The 12,258-nt window shown below is 35.6% G+C and overlaps 1 protein-coding gene across 2 annotated transcripts in view; it reads right to left on the bottom strand.

The window, feature by feature from the left end:
• jakmip2 (janus kinase and microtubule interacting protein 2) overlaps window positions 1-5,203 on the bottom strand; it is a 75,268-nt gene extending 70,065 nt beyond the window's left edge. For both annotated transcript variants that reach the window (XM_027139996.2, XM_047805783.1), the window contains exon 1: window positions 5,052-5,203. The gene's annotated coding sequence lies outside the window, so the exon portion shown is untranslated. The remainder of the gene's footprint in view (window positions 1-5,051) is intronic.
• Between the last annotated feature and the right edge of the window lie 7,055 nt (window positions 5,204-12,258).

Raw genomic sequence — 12,258 nt, 5'->3', positions numbered from 1 at the left:
TTTCTGACATGTAGTTCTCTCTCTTGGGGACCATCTGCTACATTGGTTGTTGAAAGAAATCACAAGCATGACTTGTCAGCGTACTTCCAATTTTACCAGGCACCATGGCCCAAAGCTAAATAAACATTTGATTCCTATATGTCAATATTCAAAGAATGATTCCAAGATGGTGGTACAGCAGTAGCACACAACACCATTACGGATAAAAATAAATGAATGAATTGGGGCATGGAAGACTTTATAATCTCCACATATACATTGGAGTTTGGGGTTGGAGCGAAGGGGCAGCTATTATACAGTACAGTGCCCCTGGAGCAGGAAGGGTTAAGAGCGTTGAACTAGAGTCCAACAGTAGCAGTTTGGCAGTGCTGGGGCTTGAATCCTGATCATCCGATCAACAACCGAGAACCTTAACCACTTGAGCTACCACTGCTCTATGTCCAAAATGGTGATATTTGTTTGTTTAGTGATACTTTTCAAAATACATGGACACCAAAAACAAATCATATATATAACACTGTTAAAGCATAGTAATCATGTAACTACAAAACCTGCATCATGATGTTCTTGAAAAACTTTGCGACCTCTGCTTGCTATGGAGATCAGGCCTCCAGTCCTCCATATCGTCTGATGTCTGCAGCATGCTAACCCCGACAGACTATTTATTATCTTATTGCTGTAGATTTCAATCATGCAAATCTCAAATCAGTGCTCCCTAATTTCCACCAGCATGTGGGATTTGCAATGAGAGTCGAAAACATGTTGAAGCTTGTTTACACAAACATCCCCACCAAACAGTACAGAGCCCTGCCCCCACCTCAGCTCTCAGTGAGCACTGGGGATTGCACTGGTTGATCACTGAGCATCTGTGGAGATCACCAAGAGCACCAAATTCCTTCGAGTTCATCTCCAGGAGAACCTCACCTGGTCACTCAACAGCAGTTCCATCAGTAAGAAAACCCAGCAGAGCCTCTAATTTCTAAGAAGGCTGAGGACATCCCCCTCCCCCACACTGACCAGTTTTATAGAGAGACTACAGAGAGTCATTCCATCCATGACAACACTGGTGTAATTTTTTACATTAGTGTCATCTTGCGATATCGATGATATAGCGACGGCTGTGACGTGATGACGTAAAGCACATTTAAGTTCCCTTGCACGCACACAAACAACACCTAAAAGCAAGAGCAGAATGTCAGTCTCCGGTGAGGATTTACTGTAGTACCGAAAAAGGGAGCTACTTCAATAGTATGGAGGTGGTTTGTTACAAGAGGTCAGACCTCCAAAAAAGCAAAATTTTTTGCAAAAAATGCAAGAACACTGTTACCGCTAAAGGTATGCAATGAAACACAACAAACTTATTTCACCACTTGGAGCAAAAACACACCATCAGGTACAACCAGGCTATGAAGCTATGCGAGGAGGAGATACTAGCACTGGTGATGTGCGGCCCAAAAGTAAACAAATGACTCAACCGAGCATTGCTGGAGCACTTGCTAGTTGCACTCCATATGACAGGAAGAGTAAATGGTGGATGGAAATGACTGATGCGGTTACATATTGTTTGGCCAAGGATATGTTGCCAATCCAAATGGTGGATTTAGGCAACTGGTTAAAAAGATCGAGCCAAGGTACAACATCCCAGGTAGAAAATATTTTTCAAAGACATCCCTGCCTGCGATGTATGAAGTATGCAGCGACAAATTAGCCGCTACTCTATCGTCAATGGATTTTTTTTTACCTCAACCACAGATGCAGCAACTGAGAAGACAGGGTTAAATTACTTTAAGTTACAGGGTTAAATTACTTTAGTTACAGTTAAACTAAAGTGTTAGGGAGTTATGTTATATAGGGAAAACACCACTCATTCTGAGTAACTGCCACTACTATTGCATTATAATGCTGCTGCCACTTTATGACAATATATTTACATTTCAAATTAGGTAGTTTGTCATCAATGATGGCTCATTGGATGGAAAATTCCCATCATTTCGCTTGGAGAAATAATGCTGCTGCCTGTCAACTGCAATTTGCAATAAAATGTTGTTCCATTTTATTTCTATACTGTCATAAATAATATTATTGCAAATATTCTTGAAATATCACAATACAATTTTGAGACCATATCGCCCACCCCTAATAGTGAGGTCAGCTGAGATCACCATTGTGATCTTTCTGCGCTCCATCGCAATCAATCATAACAAGTGTTGTATCCACGAAGCCAATGGCATTGTGGATGACCCCACACACCTCTCTCAGACACTCTTCACCTTCCTGCCATCTGTAAAGAGGTACCATTGCATTTGGGCCCTCACAACCAGGCTGTGCAATTTTTTTTTTCCCCTCAAGCCATCAGACTCCTCAACAAACAGAACTGAACTAACAAACACATATAAACACACAACTGTGTGACCTACACTGTACTGTGCAAATCACTCACAAATCACTCACAAGTCTCATTACTGTTTTGCCTACCACATTTCAGTACCTCATCAAACTGCTGCTATTACTTAAGTTTGTGTAAGTTTACAATTGCTCTAGTTGAACAATGTACTTTATAATATACAGTATGCAAACCAGTCAGAGCTATTTTGTACTGTGGTGTTTTGTATTATCTTGTGTCTCATACTGTTGCATTAGGCTACACTATATGGTTTATATCCTTAGCACTTTGTTGTTTTATGTAGCTTTATATAATTTTATGTAGCACCACAGTCCTGAAGAAAAGGTGATTTACTTGACTGTGTCAGTGATATATGGACAAAATGACAATAAAAGCTTTTGACTTTATTATTTTATTACTATTATATACATGTAAATGTGTAGGTCCCCTTGTGTGACAAAACCTGCTTTGGCCTATTGAGACATGGAATCCACAAGACTTCTGAAGGTATGTGGTGGTATCTAGCATCAAAATCTTAGCAGCAAATAAATGATATCACCACAACAACCCAAAAATAACAACAAAAAATAATCTAAATATACAACTCAATATATACATTCTACTTCAAAGTACACAAACATATACACATTCATATTATGTGCAAATATATATTTAAACACCTACTACCAAGTTAATAGACTAACAAGAAAGTAGAGGGTTGGAAGAATCCTCAGTGATAATCAAAGCTTTTTGTCTTACTTTGAATGTGTAAATATCATTTAGCTGCCACTGTGTCTTACCTAAAATTGCACTTGCACCATAATCACTTCTTATAACACTCATATTTGCATTTCCCAGCCATCTTGAAAGACATAATACTCTCCACAAACTTCCTGTAAACCATTTCCAAAATATGTTCACATGTAGCAAAATGTAATATCTGAATAAGGTGTAATATCTGCATTGCAATGTTTTTAAAAAAAAAATCTATATTATCATCATAACTGAGATGATCATCAATGTGTTCCTAAATATTTGAAACTGCTGACAGCTTCTATCAGACAGCTTCTTCAAGAAGTTGAAATTTGTTACTAATAAGAACAAATTCCTTAGTTTTATTTACATTTATTTACAAGTGCACACAACTTGAACCAATTCTGGGGGAAATTTCCAAAAGTATGATGATTAGGGACTATAATCTTCATAAAGTATGTACTTCATGTTGAAGTTGCAAGATCAGTGGTTATACTTCCTTGGGCCACTTTTGGTAACCACTGAATACCAGGAACACCCCACAAGATCCGGTTGTCTTGCCATCAGCTAGTCAAATTGATGTCTTTTTTTTTTTTAGCTTATATCCTTAATTTAAACACATTAAAGATTTAATGTCTTAAATCCTATTTTTAGATATTTTATAGCAGTATATTTGGATGCATGACAACAGATGTTTGCTGTCAAAATTGCTGACACTTAAATTAGACCAATACAGAAATTTTGCGGGACACAGTGTTGCTGTGTATGGAGTATCTGGAGAACAAACATGTATTTTCCAACACAGAAACAAGTAAGAAACACAGTGTGTGCACTATGAAAGTGTTCTTTGCTGCCCAATGATTTGAAGTCCTCATGTAGCCTTCATAAGCACCTGAACTTAATCCTATTATAAACATTTGGGAAAATCTGAAGCAAGAAATTACATTGTTGAATTTCTATATCAACTACTTTGGCAACTTTTTTGTCAAATAAGGTTGTCAATTAAATACCTTAACCAAGTTTAGTATTTTCTTTTTTATGCTTTAATGAAACCTTTCATTAATATTAATATCGTACACTTTGGGTGCTACAGTATATCCCACCCCTTAGCAAGTGCCATTGTAAGTGGATAATCAATGTATTCACGTCACCTAGAAGTGTTTTTAATGTTATTCTGCATGTAGGCCCGGTTTCCACATACTTTTGTCCATATAATGTATACGGTTTTGTTTTTAAATAAAGCTGATTCAAATAAAAAGTCCAAAATCCAGAAAAAACCTCCAATGTATACCATCTTTACTTAATTAAAGATACGTTTATAAATATGAGGTTACCAAGTCTGTAATTTGCCGAAGCGCACATAAAATAATAAGGTTAAGACAAAAAAAACACACACATATATCGTTAATATAACGCACGATATAATAACAATATGGTTATCGATTACGTCTATTACACTACATAATAAATGCCTACGTCCGCATAGGCGTGCTACAATGGAATATGTTGCTATTTACAGAACACCGTGAGATCATATTTTACAGCTTGAGGTGTTTTCTCATTTTGACATAGGCTAAATTTACAGCATCCTGCGGCTTAGGTTGTTTAGCCTTAACAATAAAGGCTTTTTAACGACCATCATGTGTGTTGGCTTTGGTGAGCATCGATAAACTGTTTGCTTTTGTAACCGATTAGTCTTAAAAATAAAAACTTAAAGCAATGTGTCATTTCATACTGCGACAATAAATACAAATTGAAAACCGTATCCTACATTAGTAATGGCAGCGACCACCGTTAGCCTGCAAGCCTCCATCTAACCGTGTTCCTGCCACAAGCCAATTACATTATACTACGAATAAAAACTGACAATACATTTTAATTTAAAACAACATTAAATATATTGAAAAGTACGTACCAAATACAAATCTCGACGACGAACGAAGCGTTACATAGTAATCTTACAATTTTATCCCTGCATTGCCGTTCAGCATCAGCAGCCATACAACGCTGAACGATAATGGTAGCCGCTGCGGCTCAGTCCCAAATGCGTACTCGAAGTCATGAGTTTCATAATATATGTAGTGCGCAAATATAGGGAGTAGGAAGCGATTTGAGATTCAGACTGCAAGAAGCAAGAATACTCACACGGCTTCCGGGCATTGGACTGTTCATACTCCCCTTTCTATATATGCTGTAACTGATACAGATTCATATATATATATATATATATATATATATATATATATATATATATATATATATATATATATATATATATATATATATATATATGTGTGTGTGTGTGTGTGTGTGTGTGTGTGTGTGTGTGTGTGTGTGTGTGTGTGTGTGTGTGTGTGTGTGTGTGTGAGAGAGTGTGTGTGAGTGTGTGTGATAGATAGATAGATAGATAGATAGATAGATAGATAGATAGATAGATAGATAGATAGATAGATAGATAGATAGATAATGTATGTGTCTGTAATGTAATGTATATAATTTTTGCAGTATGCAGCAGGTTACTAAAATATAAGTACACTGGTTAACACTGGCAAGGGGAGAAAAAAGATTAGTCAATTAAGCTATAAAACCATAAAAATGCAAAACACTCCTAATGCACATTATTTGTTCTTTATTCTTTAGAAGTAAATTTACAAAACCTTGCTCTATTTTCTCTAATAATTTGGATTTGATTATCCATATTTAGACACATGGATTAATGCAGAATTAACAGCATTGTGTAGCATGGCAAGGTCCCAGAAGATGATGGCTTGGCATGATTCTTAATAGTTTCTTCTACACTGAGGAACTTGTTTGGATACTAAAATGGAAAAAAAAAACTGAAATAAAATACTAAAGTTTGGATATTAAACTAAAGTAAACTCACTACTCTCAGCCCATTTAATTGCTGTCTAACAAACAGTAACAAAAAAATTTTATGAAAAATTGAAAGTATATTTTAAATGGCAGTACAGGTGAGAAACCTCTGGCAAATAGTTTAAAAACAACTACACCACAAGAAATTAACAGAAATAAGAAGAAGGAGACTGTAGATATTCAAACTTAATAATTATAATTTAATGCACATATATTATGCTGTAGAGTAAAATCAATGATATAACTCATATTGATTGGAATAATGTAATCAATATGTGATTTCACTTGCTTTAATGTAACACTTCAGTGAGTAATTGTGTCTCATGGTAAATACATTTATTCTCAATATCTCCTGTCTTCTTTTGTTTTTTCTTACACATTTGTATTGCTTGTACAAACAAAGGACATGTAAACCTGTAAAAAGTTCATTATCTAGTTATAGATGAGATGTGATAGAGTGAAACCTCTACCCAGTAATTGGGAAATGGCATTATATAATGCTCAGATGCCCTTTCTTCCTTTTCTCTTATCACTGAAGCATCAAAAACATTTCTTAAATTATATATATACGTGTGTATATATATATATATATACACACACGCGCACACACACACACACACACACACACACACACACACACACACACACACACACACACACACACACACACACACAGTATCTCAAAGAAGTGAGTACGCCCCTTATATTTTTGTAAATATTTTATTATCAGGTGACAAAACAAAAGAAATGACACTTTGCTTCAATTTAAAGTAGTGAGTGTACGCCTTGTATAAAAGTGTAAAATTGTTGTCCCCTCAAACTAGCTGTGGGCCCAATTTGAAAATTTTTGACTACAACAACTTTACAATTAAGTTTGCACTGCCCTATCTTCATGTATAATTAAAATCATTTATTCATGAGAAGTATTACTAGAAATGTTGGTACCAACATAAAATATTCAACTGTAATATTGTTATAATATTCAACTATGTATTTTTAAATCACAGTTTAACATATATTCTTATAATATTTATTCTATGTAATGCCATATTAAATGGTAAATTGATATTGACCTAATACTTTCTTGTCTATTTTATTATTGACAAACATTACAAAAAATTGTTACAATTCAAATCAGACTGTTTAACTTATGCCAACCAGCTTAGTTAAAAAAAAATCTCTTCAGCTTGTGTTAATAAAAGTTTTGGTTTCTTTCAGGAGCCCCATGGTTTGGAAAAAATATTATGTTTATATTTTGAGAAATATAGGCCTAATTTTCTCAAGCTCACTCTCACTCAGACCTGGACAGAGTGCACCTCCTCCTGAACTCTTGTCCCCGGCAGCGGATCCACTTATTGGCAACTAAATCAAAGATTAACAGAAATATTTACAAATAATTTATTAGCTATAGATGTATGTTCCACTTCAGCTGACATTTTCATTAGCAATCATGTAAGTTAATATACTATGAAACTACATTTACATGTTTATATTTGGATGTATAATGAGAACAAATTTTCTTTGCGAATTTGTGTAAATTAAAAAATTATCAAATATGGCAAACATTTTATTTAGAGATGTTTACTGGAAACTTACCCCACTTACTGCCTACAAAAACTGGGCAGGCAGCATGCAAAGTTCTGGTATCCTCTTCTCCACTCTTTAGTAGGTTGAGCCAAATTACGGCTGAACCCTGTAGAATTAATGTAGTGAGTGCCATTTGCCCTGTGATTATATTCAATGTATATGATTCAATGTAGAAATCACTACTAGATTTACTAACTATTTTTGGTTGAAGTGCAGCACCAATATCAGGAAAGACAGTAGACCCACCAACTTCAACATCACTCATCTGAGACAGAACAGTCACATTATTTATGATAATGTGGAAAAGTGTTAATGTGGAATACCCTGAATGTCTGGACAGAGAAAATCTAAACAACAGGTCTTACATAGACCAGAACAGTTGCAATTCTTCTCTCAGTAAATGGAACGCCATTTGCCACCTGTACAGTCAACAAAATTGGAAAAGTTTTCACATGCACATTACCACTCAAAAGTTTTTGAACACCTGGATTGTCATGAATTCATTACATTTTAATCACTATTTATTGTCATATGTATGACCAAACAGTATGATATAGAAGGAACAAATAAATAAAGCTGGAACATGTCTTGGAACTTATTAACTATTAACTAAATGAGTAATACATGCTTTAACCTATTCATTAAGAAAATATACAGATGGGTGATGGAAACAAAGATAATGATAGGTTTAATACCTTATTGAGCCTTAAGCCAAGTCCTCAAGTTAAGTCTATCCAGATGTTTCACTTTCCACTTTTGTTGTCTTAGTAATTCAGGTATAGTTTTTCTCTCTGAGCTTGATTTTAATGACATTTTACACTGTGCATAGTGTTCCTCTATTTTTTTTCTTCTCTGCTCAGTCAAAGTGAACACCCCATTCACCAAAATATTGTTGTTTGTTTGTGCCATGTATGCTGGCTGGTTCAGCATTAGGATCTATTGATGGATGGGCATGAAATTCACTTTGACACAGTGGGCAGAATTGGTCAGTTATGCTGTGTGGAGCTAAATAGTTTACTGAAACTAGCGTTGCTGTGATGACATTATGCAACGCACTCTTTGTAAAATTCATTATTCATCCTTTTCAATTACAATTTTACATTTTACAGCATTTAAAATGATGTCTTTTATACAAATAATATATTTGAAAATTTTTGATTGCTTGTATGCATGCTTTTCTATACAACCATTTGCAAACTGGTCTGAAAGTGTCCCACCATTGAGTCATAGTGTGGTTCATAATGTCCTCCAATTCCATAATTTGCAACCTAAAAGAGAAAATCAAAATTAACTTTTTTTGTGTGTGAACATTAAGCATTCATTCACTGGACTTGCAAAGCAGCCATATATTTATATTGCTTGCAATAATATAATATAGAGCAGTGACTGTGTTTCTTCCTGTTGTGAGGCCATAGAAGGATTTTAACAAGCACTAAAAAAAAATTACTCTACCAGAATGTTAAAAAAACTCTCTTGTCTTTCAAGTGTGACTTTTATGTGGCTAAACCTGGCTAAACTTAAACCAGTGCGAATCAATGTCCATGAAGATTTGCCAAGCTTGGACTGGAAGAACTTGACTGGCCTGCAAAAATCAATGACCCTAACCCAACTGAATGCCTTTTGGATGAACTGGTAAGTACTGTATGTAACCTAGTGAGCCAGCATTAATGTATTCAATGTTAGAGATTTAAGCACTTATGTACGTCGTTCTGGATAAGGGCGTCTGCCAAATGCTGTAAAAGTAAATGATGTAAATGGAATGCAGACTGCAAACAAGGCCTGCCTTGCCTTGATTACCAAAATGATTATTGTGTGGATGTTCCCATTTTAATTTGCAATTTTAATTTTAACAATTTAATTTGCCCATAATTTGCCTATAATTAAGCTCCAGTTAGTCTAGAATGTAGCATATAAAGTCCTGTCAAGAACCAGAAGACCCCAATATTATCCAAACAACATTTCAACAGATTTTTGCATTGATTATACAATCCCACGATTAACCTAGGGCTCAGAGCTTTCACTTATGAATCCCTACAGTTATAGACCAGCCTCAGACACAGTGTCATTGTTAAAGTCTAAGCTATAAAGTCTTTGTTTAGTCAAAACCTTTATGAATAGTACTTAGTTATTTTTATTGAAAATAGAAGATCTCAATGGGTTCACAGGCATAATTTTTGAGTGAATGTTTGAGTGAATGTTTTAATACCAAAACACTCCACACTCCTGATTGACCCAGTGCAGGAACATATTGCTTTCATCAAATCAGACATGAGTTCATCAAATCAGACATGAGGACAAATGATGTGAACATCTATTGTTATAGGGGTTGGTTAATATTATTTGTGTCGGCTATTGTGAAAAAAATTAATTAATATTCAGTGATGAAATGTATAATTTTTTTAAATCATAAATGTGATTATCATTTATTATTTGTTGCTATATATTGTTTAGGTCCCATGCCAGTATAAAACAAGTTGTGCTCTTTCATAACACATTGCTGTATTTGATTGTGTTTGAGTGTCTATTTTCACCTGCTGGTATGATAGCAGTGTTGGCATAAAAGAACTGGTGGATCTTTTTTTAACCAATTCATTGAAATTAGCTGTCTGAAACAACACAATTAGCTATGTGTGGAAAAGTATCAGTCATCCATCAATAAATAATACCCTAGCAAACAGATAGGTTTTCTTAGCATTTAATTTGCTATGACCTAGCAGTCACCTGGGATAATTTGGAAACCTAGAAAAGGTATAGCAACCACCTAGCAACACCCTAACAACCACTTGCATTAACATTTGCATGCATATCATGTAGATGTGGAATATCATGTAACAGCAATCATGTAGTGATGGCCTGGCAACCAATTGGGTTAGCACTGGTTAGCATACCATATTTTTTTTTAGATTTAAACATATAATTATTCATTCATTCATTCATTTTCTACCGCTTATCCGAACTTCTCGGGTCACGAGGAGCCTGTGCCTATCTCAGGCATCATCGGGCATCGAGGCAGGATACACCCTGGACGGAGTGCCAACCCATCACAGGGCACACACACACTCTCATTCACTCACACACTCACACACTACGGACAATTTTCCAGAGATGCCAATCAACCTACCATGCATGTCTTTGGACCGGGGGAGGAAACCCGGAGTACCCGGAGGAAACCCCCGAGGCACGGGGAGAACATGCAAACTCCACACACACAAGGTGGAGGCGGGAATCGAACCCCGACCCTGGAGGTGTGAGGCGAACGTGCTAACCACTAAGCCACCGTGCCCCCCTAACATTTAATTATTGCATGTTAAAATAAGAGTCTAAACTCTGAAATATAATTTATCTCTTTTGCATTTTAATGGGCTCTGTCAACATCATATTATCATTCTACAGCCCTGGCCAAATGTTTTGAGAATGACATAGCAAATTATAATGACACAGAATATTTTGTCTGCTGCCTCAGTTTTTATTATGGCAATTTGCATATACTCCAGAATGTAAAGAAAAGTGATCAGCCAAGGGATCACTCATACTGTACTTTTGTCTAAGAACACAGCCAATAATAAAGTATGGTACAAGTACATCCTTCAAGAGAAACTTCTCCCAACCATCCAAGAACAGATTAGTGACAAACAATGCATTTTCCATCATGATTGAGCACCTTGCCATAAGGCAAAACTGAGAACATAGTGGCTCGGGGAACAAAACATTGATATTTTGGGTGCATGGCCAGGAAACTCCTCAGACATTAATCCCATTGAGAACTAGTAATCAAGCCTCAAGAGGCAGGTGGACAAACAAAAACCCACAAATTCTAAGGTGAATTGCAGAGGTCTTGAAAGAGAAGTGTCAACACTGCAAATATTGACTCTTTGCATAAACTTAATGTAATGGTCAAAAAAGACTTTGACACTTGTAGGTGTCAGAAGTTTACAATGTCAATTTTAGCTGTTACCAATAATAAACTGTAACCTGCTTGTGAAGGCTTTGTTCTGAATAGTTTTGCTAATATTAAAGCAATAAAAACAAGAAAAAAATAGTTTCCTGAAACACAAAAGAACAAAAATCACAAGATCTACTTAATATAAAAAAACCTAAATCTATAGAAACAGAGAAAGAACAGTGTCCGTTTGCCAGTCTTCAGACAATACACTCTAAGTATACACTACTATCTTAAAATTGCTAATTCCAGCATGATGTGCCATGTAAAGTCATCTCAAACTGGAAAAAGATCCTTTAATAACATTACCAGTCAACAGGACTGAATCCAATATGACACCTTTGGTCTGTTGTAGAATGAGAAATTCACAACATTAAAGCTGACAACTCTTACCAAATGTAATATAAAATGTAATATAATCTAGTAAACATGGACCTGAATCTCAAATTAATGTTTCCAACAGTTAGGTTGGAAGCCTTTAGTACTTTTACCTGCAGATCTTCTGCAGTATCCACGTCCAAACCAGTGATATCTGCAATTCGTTGATTGACACGGGCAACAACAGGATTCTCATCTTTAGACAACCAAGCACTGAAAGAAAGATTTGAAAATTAGATGATTGGCTAACATCTTAAATTTCCAGGATGTGAGAGGTTATTAAATGCAGCAGAAAGAGACATTTCAAAGGCTGTTCTGCAATCAGTGAAACAGCTTAGTTAGG

The sequence above is a fragment of the Tachysurus fulvidraco genome, chromosome 21, assembly GCF_022655615.1.
Source record: "Tachysurus fulvidraco isolate hzauxx_2018 chromosome 21, HZAU_PFXX_2.0, whole genome shotgun sequence".
Classification (NCBI taxonomy): domain Eukaryota; kingdom Metazoa; phylum Chordata; class Actinopteri; order Siluriformes; family Bagridae; genus Tachysurus; species Tachysurus fulvidraco.
This window is presented reverse-complemented; position numbering and strand designations above follow the sequence as displayed.